The 15,301-nt window shown below is 39.5% G+C and overlaps 2 long non-coding RNA genes across 2 annotated transcripts; both read right to left on the bottom strand.

The window, feature by feature from the left end:
* Positions 1-332: 332 nt before the first annotated feature.
* LOC119708850 lies at positions 333-8,240 on the bottom strand. The gene is made up of 3 exons (XR_005259231.1): positions 7,968-8,240; positions 1,419-1,569; positions 333-419 (listed from the first exon to the last, which is right to left on the bottom strand). It is a non-coding gene; the product is annotated as an uncharacterized LOC119708850 (long non-coding RNA).
* Positions 8,241-8,840: 600 nt separating this feature from the next.
* LOC119708851 lies at positions 8,841-13,954 on the bottom strand. Its single transcript, XR_005259232.1, has 3 exons — positions 13,448-13,954; positions 12,058-12,185; positions 8,841-9,086 (listed from the first exon to the last, which is right to left on the bottom strand). It is a non-coding gene; the product is annotated as an uncharacterized LOC119708851 (long non-coding RNA).
* Positions 13,955-15,301: the final 1,347 nt, after the last annotated feature.

Genomic DNA, 15,301 nt, shown 5'->3' with positions numbered 1-15,301 from the left:
AGACAAGGCCTTTAGTGTCATTATCATCTGTCCTGAGCAGTGCCAGGTACCTGAGCTCCAGGCAAGCTCTGTCCACAGCCACACTGCCACCAACAATGCACTTACTTTTCATTACTGCTGGAATAAAAGCTCCCAAACATCACTCCCTGCAGCCCACAGGAAAGCACTGCATTACGTGATATGGCAGGGCCATCAGAGACTGTGTCCTACTGTGAAATTTGCAATCAGAAGAGCAAAAAATCTGGATGGAGTTTATGGATTCACTCTGCACAGGTGAGAACACTAACCTCCAAACAGTGGGCTTTCTCTTCTGTCCTCTTCTTTTTTTTTCATCTGAATTGGATAATCTTTCCTCTGCCACCCCATGGTATTTTATAGCCTTGGGAATAAGGAGGTGTCTGAAAGGTGATTTTTAACTGCTGTGATGCAAAGGAAGGGAAAAAAAGAGTCTGGTCACAATTGTCCTGCTGATGCAGACGCTGAGCAATCTCTGTAGGCAAAACCCACTTGAATCCATATCAAGAGATCAAGCTCTGTTGGTTTTTAGATACCAAAAAAGCAGAAACACAGAGGTGATTACAGGGGTACCCAGTAGTGATAGGTGTTGCCTATAGTAGTGATGCCTAGTATTTGCATCCCTGCTATTTGCATTCCATTAGAGGTGGAAAACAATGGAAATGCAGATCTTTGCCTTTTCTAATGTAGGCAAAATAGCACTTATCTGCTCACCCTTGACTGTGGAGTTACAGAAATCAGTTCACTTAGTTATCTAACAGAAATTCTATTAGTATATATGTTTTTATTATTCTTCATTATCTCTGCTCCAGTGAATCCATCCTATGCCTCTCTGGGTCTCTTCCTTTTTACCTCTGGGACATCAGCATGTAACCAGTCTTGCATTTCTTGCTGTGATTCCCACCTGTAGCTCACACTAAAGAATAGCTTAAAACATTCCACATGTTATTCTCTCTTTCATTCTGGGCCGAGAATTTAAACCTTTGAGAAAATAAATGATATTAAATAATTAGTGCTTCATTGTGTCTTAAATGAGTTTCCCAGCTGTCCCTTTCTATCACTGCTCATTTACAGCCCTAAACTTAGAAATAACAAACAACAGACACTTGGATGCTATCAACCTAATTCTTACCAAATGAGCAAAGGTGTTTTGAAGATTTACTGGCCCAGACCCCAAATGCAAACCTCATAGCTTTACTAAGGATGTGACTGTGTGCAATCCAATTAGTTCTTTTCCATGGCTAAATTTACTTTTCCTTGGGTTAGCTGATGGCTGGAACAGTACTGAGATTAATATGCAAGGAGGCATCATGAAGTTCAGTGACTTCTGCCTCACCTAAAATCCACACACAGACTTTGAGCAGTTTGACTTTTTGGCTGATGGAATTGCCATGAATGCTCACCTGCAGTGTGGCTGCACCCGCTGCTGCAGGTGGGAAGAAAGTGTTGTGAATTCAGGTTTTCATTGTATTCAATCATTATTCACTGTGGGTCTTTTCTCCTCAGCCCCGTGGAAACCAGCTCTTCTTCCCATCTCTATTAAGTGGCAGGTGACTGAAAAATATAAAACTTTTAGCTCCCCTTTTCACTCATGTTGCAGAATAATGGAAAATGTTTTAGGAAAACTCTCTGAAGATGCAACTCTCTGCAAGATGGTAAAAATAAATATCCCATAAGCTAAATCTCTCTTTTTTGTGCTTTGCAGAGACATTTTGCATCAGCACTTAAGCAGCTGTGGCTGTGCAAGATGTGGTTCTTCCACAAGGGTCCTCCCTGCACAGAACACAGCTGGGACAGGCAAAGAAGATCCAGTTGCATTTGATCATGAACATGGGAGGTGTGATGTAGGAGGGAGGCATGGCAGAGCATCCTGACTGGAGAGAAGGCAAAATATCTTAGCTAAATATGGATTAGATGAAGTCTCAAGGCTGCTCCAACTTCTGAGAAGGACCGAGAGGCCTGGCTGGCTCCAAGGTGTAGGAAATCAAGGGAAACCCAATGAGGAGGACTCTATGGATATCAGAAGGCTAATTAATTACTTTATTACACTGTAATATTTTATACTATATTACACTGAATCTGTGCAAGCACTTTACTGCACAGAATCTCATGACTGTCAGCTGACAGTCTTGACACAAACACTTGGATTTAATTGGTTAATGAATTAAAACACACACTAGAATCTCATTACTAATTTTTTTCAGGTAAGCACTCTTCTACGATGTATTCTACTTGTTCTAAAACACAGGAGCAGTAAATGAGATAGGAATTGTTTTCTTCTTCCTCTGAGGTTCAGAGAATGTGAATCCTAGAAAATCCTTGGGAAGTTGTGCCTTGCTTTTCTCTGTCAAGAGAAATGTGGCAACACCAAGGTGGCTCAGGCTGCCTGCCCCTGGTGTCCTGGGGACAAGCAGCATCTGACTGTCACTGCAGTGACTGAAACCACATCTGCTGATGCACAATGTACACATCTTCCTTTTCCAGTGCTCTGTTCCTGGACAGACATGCACCCTTAAAGAGCTAAGATTTGACAACCACCTCTTTAGGTAGAAACCGATCCAAACATTCCTGTGAATATTCATAACCATTACTAATTCCACCTGAGTTTGTTAATTTGGCATCTGAGTGGCTCTCCAGTTCAGCAGTAGCCATGAGAATTGCCCATGAGTTGTATCTGTCAGAAGGTTGGTGAATTGATAAATTATGAGCGTGTCAACACAGAGATTTGCTTGCATTTATTTTCCTTTAAATGAATTCTGGGTAGTATTAGGTATGAAAGGCTCATTGGGAAACTGTAGCTAGGTTAAAGGCAAAAAAAAATTATAAAAACCAAGCAGGAAAGTGTAAAAGAATTAAAACTTTAACAAACTCTTCACTCTAGTATTTTTTTTAAAAAGCTCTGAAGGAAGGCTGCTCACATGGATTTACTGATAAAATCAGGAAGTTGAACTTTTTCTTAAGTCAGCTACTGCTTCTTTACAAGAAAGCTTCAGATTTTGTACTTGGGCTTCAGTATGAAGGGAATGCTTATAAGAGATTAATTTCTTAATCAAGGTTTTATATACAATTCTGATTTAGCATTCTTGAAATTTCACCAATCACAGTTAAATTATATTCATCAGTCTGCTTTTTAGCTCCTTTAAAATAACTCTAAGTACAAGAAGCTGTGAATTTCTAAATCTTCAGGAATAAAGGACTGCTGAAAAAAGATTTGAGCTCTGATTTTCAGTGGTTTTATCAACTGGAGTACTAGCAGTTGCCTTTCTGTTGTAAAGGGAAATGCCTTATAAAAATTGACCATTTTAACTTCATACCACCTCAACAGATCATATCGCTGTCATCCTTTTAAAATGGAGATACCAGGACTAGATTTTTCATGGGTTTGACAACATTTTTTCAACTCCTGTGCTACGGCATTGGAGGCTTGGTTTTAAAGAGCACAGAACATGAGCTCCAGCACAAATCTGCAGTTCAAGAAGCTGCTCAGTGACCATGGAAAAATCATGACCTGCAGATGCCCTTAAGTGACTTGCCCAAAGCCAGCTAGTGAGATATAATTACTGCTGAAACAAGAGTTTGTGACATTGGGAGTTTTTTGTTGGGTTTTTTTTTTATTTTTTTAATGCTATTATGTGTTTGTACTGGGATAAAATTGAAAAAGCACTATAAAGAGTAGGTCACCTCCCAAAGAAATTTTCATACTGTTATCCTGGTTTTCCATTATAGTTTTCTTTCTGCATTTAGAGCATTATGGCACTCGTGGTAGTGTGAGAGCCACAGCTCACAGGAAGATGTTTGCCCAGAAATCTGGGTTTGGAGGAGAATTTACATCCCCTTTGACCCTTTGCAGGTTCCAAGCTGATCCAGCAGGGCAGTGTGATCTAAGACAGCATTTTAGGGCACAATTAACCTTACAGGGAGCTTAAAATTGCATTTAAAATCAAATACCTTGCACTCAAATACGTTTTTAACTGCTTACTCCAAAATTCAAGTCCTGGTATATAAATTTTGTTAATGCATTATCTATACCTAGAAGAGTAAATATAAATATAAATATGTACCCTTCTAGAAAAGGGAAGAAGGGAATTGCAGAATATCCACATCATGGAAAACAGATGTGTTTCTAAGACAGTCACACAGATTTTTTTTTGTTGTTGTTGTGAGCAGAAGGGAAGGAACATTTTCTTCAGCAAGCCCTAGCAGTCCTCATTGCATTGCAGGGCAAAATGTGCAGATCCCAGCTGCATCCCAGGAAAGCACGCAGGGTGTGCTGCATTCCATGAAACACATTCCTGGAGGCTTTCCCAAATCAGGGCCTCGAGGAGGATGTTTCCTTCTCCTGCCTCTGAAACCACTCGCAGACTTTTCCAGGATTCTTTCTCACCTCGTGTTTAACCACTCTCACTTTCTTCTGAGCTTGCTCACAGAGCCTTTATCTTATTTGTCAATGTTTGATATTAAAATAAAGAAAGGTATTAATCTCTGCAGTGACCTTTCTGCTTTATTTCTCCTGAAAGGGGATGCTGCATCTTTTGTAAGTAACTTCAAGGCAAGATATTATGAGGCATTCAAACATATGGCTTTTATCCAGTTAATCATTGTGCATTACCTACTTTCATCAATGTTCAGAAACTTAATTCCAGGATTACTCATTCCCCAAAAAACCCAAATAAGAAAATCAGAAGAATAGACCCAAACAATAGAACTTTTATACCAGGATAATTAGAAAAGGAACCTATTACCCAGGATTATAATTACTGACTAACATATTAAATGACCTTTAACATTTACCTTAAGCCCCAGATTTCTAGAAAACCAGAAAGGTTATGAATGCCATATTAGTAATCTTTAATCTTTATTACTGCTGTGGACAGAATTTTAATGATTTTTAAATAGGCAGCGGTCACTAACATATCCCTATTAAAATAAAAAAAATCTCATAAAAAATTAAATGGATTAAGACTTCAAATGTACCATCATCAAAAGTATTATCTAATTATGGAGTTCAGTGAACAGGCCAAGTGAAATGGTTGGTAATATTAGTTACTTACCACATGGGAATGCCTGGGATTTATGCACAAATAGATTCTGCTTCTGTTGCAACATAGTAATTAAGAATTTGTCAGGGAAATTTGACCCTCTAGGGTAGATATTACTTTGTAAAATAAGAATGGCAGAGCACTAGTCTCCTTGCTGCACATAATTTAACTTGATTATTTATACATCAAAGGGAGTCTGCAGTGACTGCAGTATAATATTTAAGTAGAGGGATATTAGAGAAAGAAGCATCTAGTGAAATCTTTTTCCCAAATCTCCGTGAGAAAATAGAGGAAATTTTCATAAAGCATTTCATTTTGCATATAAATTGGTGTCTAGATTGTGCCTGTGAATTTACTGCTGTCAAATTTAATTTTTCTTTAATTCTTCAGGCCCAGATGTGAAAAGCTCTGTGTGCAGGCTGCAATTTTCAATGCTTACAGGTAGCACCCGGATCGATAATGTGTCTTTATGAGAAATTACCCTTAATGTTATTGAGTATGCATTTTGCTTTATAGGATAATAAGGTAATATGAAATGCCAATTCATTCATTAGGAGAAAGCTAAGTGCTTAAATGAAATGGGTGACAGGTCTGAAAAAAGATGTAGTTGTGGGCAGGAAGTCAAGAATGGATTTTTAATGACCTAATACCAAAAGGTTTTTACCACTTATTTGCATTTGCTTCCTATAAACAATATTAACTTTAAAATAAAAGGGCTTGAATATTTAAATTGCAGCAAGTGATTCCACTTGAAGAGGTTATTTGGAAGCTGGGTTTCTGGGAAACTCTCTGCCTGGCCTTTTTGAAGACCACAATGTGAACTCATCTGATACAAAAATTAAAACAAGTCTCATTTAAATTGACAGGCATGAAGTGAGCCTATTGTGAGCACGGCCAAAAAGTCAGAGGTTAGCATGTGAAAAACAAACAAACAAACAAGTGCTTTGGCTCTTTGTTTGAAGTACTGTGTTCTCCCAGCTCAGTACAGTAAAAATAGCAGGTATGGAAAAGAAGGCAAAAGGAGTTTGTCAAGAGGAAAAAACCCAAACTAAACCCAGATCCCATTGTTATTGTTCAAGACTGCAGCCTCCTTAAAGTACAGTAATTTAAAAATAACCACCAAAAAAACAAACAAAAAATGGTGCTGTTTGAAAGTCTGCTCATCAAGAAATTAATTGATTTCTAGACCCATTCAGTGTCTGAAATCACGACCACAAGGAAAGAATTTAACAGACTTTTTGCAAAAGCTCACTAAGTTCTTTTTCCCCCGAGTCCTATCTCACTTTTCTGAGTTTCACAGTTTTCAGTAAGTGGTTTGCTCTCTTTTTCTCTGGACTGGCTCCCCACAGGTGATCCCTGGGGCACAAGCTGTGCCAGGGGATGCTGCCATCCTGATCCTGCATGGGTTGGGAGCCAGGGTGAGGTTTATTCCTCTCCAAGGGGACAGGACCAGAGCCTCCAGGGGATGAATTTCATGCCTGGAAGCAGAGCTGGCTTTTCCTGGAGCAGCACTCTGTGTCAGAGACATGCTCCAGCTCCAGGATGGAGCTTTCCAGGCATGGAAAGCCTCCACCAGCCAAAGCCTCCTTCAAACTTCTGGTGTAGAAACACCAAATTTTGCCTTACTGATACAATTTATTAGGATGTAATAAAAGACGTGACAAGGAAGCAATTCACCCAGGGAGAGGCACATCCAGGTGCTCCAGTTTTCCTTGCTCCCACTGCAAAATGTTGTTCCAATTACAGCTAAGGACAGGAGTAGCTCAGTGCTAAAGATTCCAAAGCTGGTCTTTTTTCTACAGAGGTACAGGGCCCTGACTTCTACTACAAATGATGGCATTCTCTTCAATTAAATCAGAATTCAGAATTCCTCAACAATGATTTTCCTGAAGTTTTCATTTGGTCTTTCATGAACTTGACATTTTTGCTCTTCAGCAGTAAATAAGACACTTTATTTACTATCAACACCTTAATACAGCAGTTTGAAAGCAGACAGCTTAATCTTTTTTATTTTTCCTTTTGAATAGCTAACATTGTAAAAACAAAGGACAGATACCAGAAAGAGCTTTAAAGTTTTATTTTTATTTCTACTTTAACTTGGCAATGACTGCTTTGCCTAAACTTTTTTTTTTTTTTTTTACTTTTATGTAGGGCTCCTTTTTATTTTTTTTTTCCCTTGACCTTCAACATCTCAAACTACAAAGAGAGGACTTTCTCAAATGCTGTTTGAATATACTGTATTTTTCTTTTAAGGAGCCTTCCACTGATTTTTATCCTTCAGGGATCAATGGTTCCCTCAGTTCCATAATCTGACAAGCCATAGTGAAAGCAAAAGGCCCCCACTTCTAGAGCTGTAAATGTTCACGTGAGATGGCAATGGATGTATTTTCACACTGAACTCACAACAGCCTAAGGAGAGCTTTAAAGCATCTTAGCCTAAGTCTCTCTCTTTGGGAGGACTGAGATAGGGGAGGAACTTTAGTATTATTGTTAATCTGTCTTACAAAAGCACCTAACAGCCTCTGCTGAGTTCAGGGCCCCATTAAAAGCAAGGCTGGATAAAGCTGGTTCAAATGTGTGTTCATTTCAGCATAAACTATGAATGCCTTTGCTTTCTGGTAATGTCTGACTCTTTTCCACAAAACTCTAGTGAAGTTTGGAAAGGGGCAAAAACAAGGAGAAGGGAAATGCTGATTCACTGCTGAATTAAGCACTGCTCATTTTGCTGCGACAGTTACTTGGAAGAAACAAAATTTATTGCTGTAATGCAGCATGTAATGTTGATTTCTAAGGGACTTTTTGATGAAAATAATCTACATATCATCACACAGTTCTCAGAATGACTCCTTCCCCAATGTCTCCCTGTGGTTTTTTGCCTAGACCACCAACACTCCCTTCTGCTCAGTCACTTACCATACAGAGAGTTCACATTTAAATTTTCTTCAGTACTTCAGCACTGTTTACTTTGTCTCACTGGCATCCAAACACCTTGATAAGATGCCAAACCTTCCTACAGACTGAGGAACCAGGCAGGGGCTGAGCCTGGAGCAGCATGTCTCACAGGTAGCCTGTAAAGGGAGGATGGACTGGGTGAGCTGAGATGTGGTGGAGGAGAAGCTGCCCTCTAACACTGATCCTCCTACAAAAGAGGCTCAGGGACCTGGCTGGTGAGTCTCTGGGTGCTGTTCTCCCATCAGCTGCCATAATTCACTTTATGCTGCCAGGAGTGCAAGTCAGGGAAGTGGAGATGGGCCCCTGCCACATCTCGCTCTGCCACTATTTTACTGCCTCTAGAATGTGCTGACTTCAAAAATCAGAGTGGCATCAGAGGGACATTGATAATTTAACAGCACTGTGATATATGCCAGTGCTCACACTGGGATGGTACAACTGAGGCAGAGCTGTCACCATTTCTGATTTGTTAGAATTGGTGCTGGAGTAGAACAAGCACTACCTAGGGTTTAATGTAAAACAGTTAATGGGATTCAGAGGGAAGATAACGGAATATATCCACAATGAGTCATATATTTATGTCCATATTTTGTAAAATATAACAACTTATTGCAACCAGATTGTGATAGGCTTCATTTACATATATGTTTCTAACTCCTGTCTTCGGTTCTCAAACTGCATGGGAACTCCAGGCATTCAAATTTCTACTTCTTGCAGCAAAGTATATGCAAGCCCTTGGCTGGGAGTGGATATCAAGCAATCCTGGCAAAAATTAAAATCCATATGACCAGCAGACCCTCTGTACTTTCTGTAATTTCACAACCTCCCCATCTATGTCCTGTGGACATACAGGCATTGCTCTCTACTCCTTTGACCTTGTCATCCCTGCTTCAAGAGCATCATCCTCTGCTGCAGCCAGGGCTCTGACATTCCAGCTCTCTCCAGGCTCTTGTGGAGACCTCACGCCTTCTCCTTCCCACTGGAATTTTGAACCAAACCATTCCTGAGCTGTGGTTTACATGTCACATCCAAAAAGCACTGCTCTGAACAACGCAGTTATCTTCCAGCAATCAAGCAGCCCTGGTGAAATAAAGGAAGCTGAGAGAATGGATATTTGCTCCAAGGAGTTTTGGATCAGGCTTTTGACATGCTTCATCTTCTATACATTTTCTATAGCTCAAACATATTTACAGGCAATTACCAACAGCAAGGATTGTAGAGGTTACTGATGATCTATGGAGTAATCACTGAGATAAGACATTCCTCTCATCACAGACATCTGGGCAGCATTGCCACGTTGCTACTCCTAAAGTGGCTGTGAAGGTGATTTCTCTTAATAATCTAGTAAGTGCTATGGGATCTTTCTGAATAAATGGATTTCTAGAGCGCACGCATTCCTCTTATTGTTACTTATCTGTTTGAGCACTGTCACACAGAAATAGGGATTCTATGTGTTTATTTGGTTTTGAAACAATATATCATCAGTACAGCTATAGATCTCAATCCTGTCATGGGAAGCAAAGCACTATCTGGTAAAATATATCAGCCAAATGTATGCAGGCAAATGCATCCAACAGCACCCCACCAGAGACAACAAATTTCTCCAGTCCTTTAGGAATGCAGGGGTTTGTGTGTTTGGGGTATTTTTGCTTTTTTGGTTTGTTTGTTTGTGGTTTTTTGTTGTTGGTTTTTGGGTATTTTTGTCTGGTTTTTTTATTATTTTTTGGTTATTGTTTTTATAAAAAAGGCACCTAATCTTATAAACAATGTGTCAGGAGAGCTCCTCTCTCTGATTTCCACAGGCAGTTACTCAGTCTCTTCCTACATTCACCTGTTGGGCACTGGATGCAGTTTCACACATTCCTTCCCTAAACTGAGGTCCCCACTAAACATATTTTCCCTGAAGTATTATTATCTCCTCTGTGTAGTTAACAGAGAACAGTGCAGCTAGTTGGAGTATAATTATCCATAATTTGTTGAGCACTGATGGCATCCATCATTCTTCTGGCAGGAGCAAACTTCATTCCCATACCAAAAAGCTTATCAACAAAATCCAGAAAATTTATATCTGATACTAAAAATATGAGCACTACATACCTCCCCAATAATATCTGTGGTGAATTTTGACTGATATTTGGCCTCATTTCCTAATTTAGGCCAAACAAGCCTCATAGGCTAGAGAAATTCAAATTTAGATCCTGACTTTAGTTTATATGAGCATTTAAAATATGTGGGGCCTGGGAGTTTCAGTGATGGGGAGGAAGTCTGTCAAGACAGCTAAATGTTCAGTGTATGATGAAAATTTTGAAAGAGCAGTACTTATTTTTTTTCTTTGTTTTTAAAATCAGAGGTAAGGATTATATAAATATGCAATCATTCTTTTCTGCATTTGTGTGTTTGTATCTATACAGCCACTTAACATTTTATATTCATGTTGCATGGTTTGTAATAAAAAACAAGTTTTTGAGGTTTTTTTTTCATCTTGAACATGTGTTTTGTACAAAAACACATATAGCTTTCTAGTAGTTAGAAGCTTTACATCACTTCTGTAATTGCCTCTCATACAAAACTACTGCAAAGTTACATAGTGATTTTTTTGGGTGAGATATTGCACAATTCTGGCCCCAAAAACATCTTCACCAATGATTTAAACTTCCAAACACTATCCCAATGCAAATAAATCCATAGAGAGAAGAGAAAGCTGTGAGTCTAAAAGGCAACATATAAAGTTCATTAAAAGAAAAAGAAACTCTTTTAGTCTAAATGTAGTCTAAATTTTCAGTAGATGTCAAGATTCCTCTTCTCCTTTCTGCTTTGGTATTTTAGTGGCTTCAGGAATGCCAAAGAGTGCAAAGGTATGTTTAATGCCTGTAGGTAACAAGGAATAATATACATTATAAAATACCCACAGATGTGGCACTGGGATCATGCTTTGGCAGTGCTCTTGGCAGTGCTAGCTCAGTGGCTGGACATGATGATCTCAGGGGTCTGTTCCATCCTAAATGATTTTAGGAGTCTGTGCACAGCTGTGGGGTTTTCACACCCAGTTTTTGTGTGTGCATATCTACTAGTTCAGTGCTTCTCTGATGATCAATGACTGAATGTGTTTGCAGGGGACCACAAAGATTATCAGCACCTAACATACCACAGGAGAAAAGAGAATATGTTGAACTAAGAGTTAATCTAAAAGCCCAGGAAAGTCTGCTTAATTTCAGGGAGGACATGAACAGAAAGTTCTCATCAAATTTGTACCCTCTGAAGGACATTGAAATCTTGTCACAAAATCATAGCTCACCTTTGGTGTCTAAATATTTTCACTTTTAGTCTTGGCTTAAACAGCTGAGAGTTCATCCTTTCAAACAAACACCTTGTGGAATAAAGCAATGGAAATTAACAGACAGAAAAGAGGTGAAAGAAAGACAATTTCTCCACTAAGACAAAAAGTTCATCTTGGCTCAACTTCTTTTTAAAACAGCTTCTCATCTGCATGAAGTAACATAATTTATTAACGTCAGTAAACAGGAGTGGTAGCCTTACTAATTGGTGAACCAGCAAGTCTGTAAGGCATCCAAGTCTTCTCCCAGTCTCCATCTTAACAAAATCTTAGTTAGATTAATAATAATGCCTGGGGATTCTGAGCTAAGCTTCGTTCAGTGTTACAAGATTTAAATCCAATGTGCAATTCAGTGGGAAGTAAGTTTGCAAGATGTCACACAGTTTTCAGTTCGTGTTTCAAGAAACAAGGAGCAAAAGGTAGAAGTGAAAAATGCATCGTGTAGTCTCTTTCTTTTGCACAACAAAAATGTGAGAATTTGAGGCAGCTGTTAGTAGTCTCAACCAATTTTGTGAGCAGGACTTGTGGGGTCTGACTCTTCAACAACCAAGAAAGCACGCAGATCATTTTTAATGTCATTTTCTCAGTTACTTTGGCTACAAGGAATGGTTTCTTGATGCTGAGAGGTTTTCTATGTGTTACTCTGTAGCATCTCCTTTTGAAACTGGACAGGGCTCAGAAACATCAATAAAATATGAAATAGATCTTTTTCCTTACCTCCTTAATTCTAGACCCGCTAAAGCATCCTTCAGGTTTTAGGTGAAGGGCTGAGTCGTGTCGCCTCCATCAACATTTTTCTAGATTTGTGATCATGCTTCTGCAAAGTGTTTCCCTTCCCATCACACCTGAAAACAATCACGGAGTCAGGAGAGTTAAAAATATGCTGCTCCTCGAAAGAACTGTGTGGCTGGAAAGTAATTATCCTGAGAAAGCTGCTCTGGGTGGACAAAGCCAACCAGATTGCCTAAGAGTGCGACAAAATGCTAAATTGATCTGAGCTGTCTAGAGACAGTTTAAAATTTCTTCTTGGGACATTCAGTTTCAAGACCTTATTACTGTAACTTGTCAGCAACTGTGTGACAAGATCATGAGTTACTCCATTTCAATGTGCATTTAATTTCTGTTAATGTTATAACTTAGGAAATTCAAAAGGATGGAAAGGGTACTTGGTTCTATCCCTAAATGTCAACCATGTAAGTGCTTTGACTTTTATTTTCTATTTGCTTTGGTCAGTGTAAATTTCTATGGGTTTTGCTGGTTGGGGGAAGGGGATTTGGAGATGTGCAGCTCTTGGTTATTAATATTTGACTTTGTTAGTGCTATCTGTTTACCGTATGGCTTCTGGAAAGAGATGGGAAATATTAGCTGGTGAGTCCTTAAAATGCACAAGGTGTGGGCACACTCCTTGTGCCTGCACATTCTTTGCATTGCTGCTGCATTTAGCCTGGGATTGGCCGTGCAGGGGGCTTGATATTGTTTCTTGATACTACTTTGCTTTTACTTCATTGTTTCACTCTTTTTTACTTTTAATACACCTGGATGGTTGAGCTTGAGTGAATTCCATATGCTTTGTACAGGCTGGTTTTTCTCCTTATTTCTAGAATAGAGAGGATGAAGGCTGTTTTTAGCTGCTGTTTACATTCACAAAGCTGGATCCTGCACATAAATGAGTTTTTATACAAATGCCTGGGATTTTATACAAATCCCATTCCTCTTTTGCTTAGAACGAGTTACAAGGCAGCTGTCTCCAAAAGCAGAAAAGGCTGTTGTTACGAAACCAATAATAGGCCAGGCTTAAGATCCTTAGCCGGGCTCTTTTATTTTGGGACTTTTACCAAAGGCTGAGAGGGACCCAAAGAAAATATAAAATACCCACTAATATTGAGGGCCTGGTACTCACACTTGGCAGGGTATGAAATTTGTTTCTATAGGAAATCACCTTATTTTACAGAAAATTGAAGCAGTGTGAAGGCTTTTTTTTAATTCCCTTTTCTTTTCCCCAAACTGTACAATGAAAACTTTTGGGGGTTGGAGGTGATGGCATATTGTACTGTGAAAAATTGGTTTATGCTCAAATGCCTTTTGCGGTCATGACACGATTCCTCACCTCTTCTTGCATGAAAAGGCAAGAGTCAGAGGGCCCTTCTCCTCTGTTTTGTTGGTGTTTTTTTTCTTTCCTGAGATCATTTCTTCTTTCCAAAGCCAGAGCCAGGTCCCAACCGATGGAGCAGGACTGTCGCATCCTGGAGATGCTGTCCTGCAGCGTGTTTCCAAACAAGCCATTTCCCTTGTTTTCCTTATTTTTCTCTCTAAAATGCTATTAAAAAGGAAGAGGACGTCGATGCCAGAGAGATTAGCTGAAATTCCTTTAAATGCTGCTGTGAATTCACAGTTCCCTCGCTGCGGAGGAGGTTGTGCAGTTGTGCTGGGAAGCCACTGGGTGTCAGCAGGAATGTGAGAGCAAGGCAGGGACCCCGGCTTTCCCTCTCCATAAAACCCAGCGCTTCGCAGCACATCCCTTAGAATTCCGGGGAGGAAATGCCTGGCAGGACTTCTGCACCCTGGAAGGTGAGCGAGTGGCAAGTGAGCCCTTCAAAAATCAGCTCAGCCTGAAGAGCAAGACTCTCTCAATGCTTCTCTTCATCCTCGACTGCTTCATTCTCTGATTGTTCAGAGAAAGTTCCAGGGCCAGTTTTTAAAATCAGGCGAGGAGCTCAACCCAGTGCCTCAGCCAGCCAGCAGGGCTGCTCAGGATCAGAGCAAAATCGTCATTGACAAGATGCAAAATCCTTTTAGCACATCTGCTTTTCAGACATTAATACTGAGTTTGTTTATACTTACGGTAAAACCAAAGTTTTGCACAGCTTTCACTGAATTTTTATGTGCATTTCAACAGCACCCACAGATCATGCTGTGCTCTCTGTAAAAGCTGCTCTAAAGTAAAGTGCTAACTTACCACTACACAGTAAGTTAATTTGGACCTCAACCCCCCTAAAAATCGAGGACTTTGTGATCTCAAAGAAAAGCAAAGTAATTAAGGTCTAAAAGTGCTCTTGCCTCTTTGCTGTTGTTGATACAATGTTCTGGCTGGCTGTGAGAGATAAAAACTGAGACAGGCAACGCACTCCAAATAGTAAAGTCAGAATAAACTCATCTGGTTTTGAAACAGGAGCATTAATAAATTTTGTAGACACTTGTTATGGGCCCCAGTGTATGCCTTCTTTAAATCAGTAATGGAAACAAGTAGGATGAAACAAAGAAGCCAAAACCACTTTTGGGTTTTTTAGAAGACGAATACATCAGGAAAATTTTGATTTTTCTCTAGAGAATTCTAGAGAAATTCAGACTGCTAAGTAACACCTCAGGATCACAGAACCCTGTGAGCTGCAAAGTGTCTTGAAGCTGTGCAATCTTCAGTGAGAGTGGAGAGCACCCCTCTTATGCACAATTAGCCATTTACGTCAACGAGGTTCTCCATGTATTTCTCTGCAAATAACACAGGGATGCTCCCAGAGTGGATGGCTGCTGGAAAAAAAAGGCTTTTCCCCTTGAGAAGCAGGGCTTTCAAACTAGTGGCAACAAAGTATTAGCTCATGTGGTGCTCTGTGGAGTGGCCTGATTTAAATAAATATATTTATTCATAATGGAGGGAATGCACGAATTTAATCTCTCTTTTCCCTCTCCTCCCTTTTCTCTGCCCTTTTAAGGTGCAGAAGATTTTTTTAATTCCACTCAGAATTACTTCTCTAAAAATTCTGACAAAAGCATCTAAAGGCACCCAGTGAGCAACACTATGAAGGTTACAGGAGAGCACCAGTATAACTCTGTTGTTTTCATTTGCATACAAATTGTCAGCCAGAAGCAAACATTTTCCAACAATGAGTTATATAAAACCTGCTTTTTTTGGACTGAGTTTAAATTTTATTTTTATCCACAAGAATTTCTAAAGAAGCGACTGTTT

This window comes from Motacilla alba, chromosome 1A (genome assembly GCF_015832195.1).
Source record: "Motacilla alba alba isolate MOTALB_02 chromosome 1A, Motacilla_alba_V1.0_pri, whole genome shotgun sequence".
NCBI lineage: Eukaryota > Metazoa > Chordata > Aves > Passeriformes > Motacillidae > Motacilla > Motacilla alba.
This window is presented reverse-complemented; position numbering and strand designations above follow the sequence as displayed.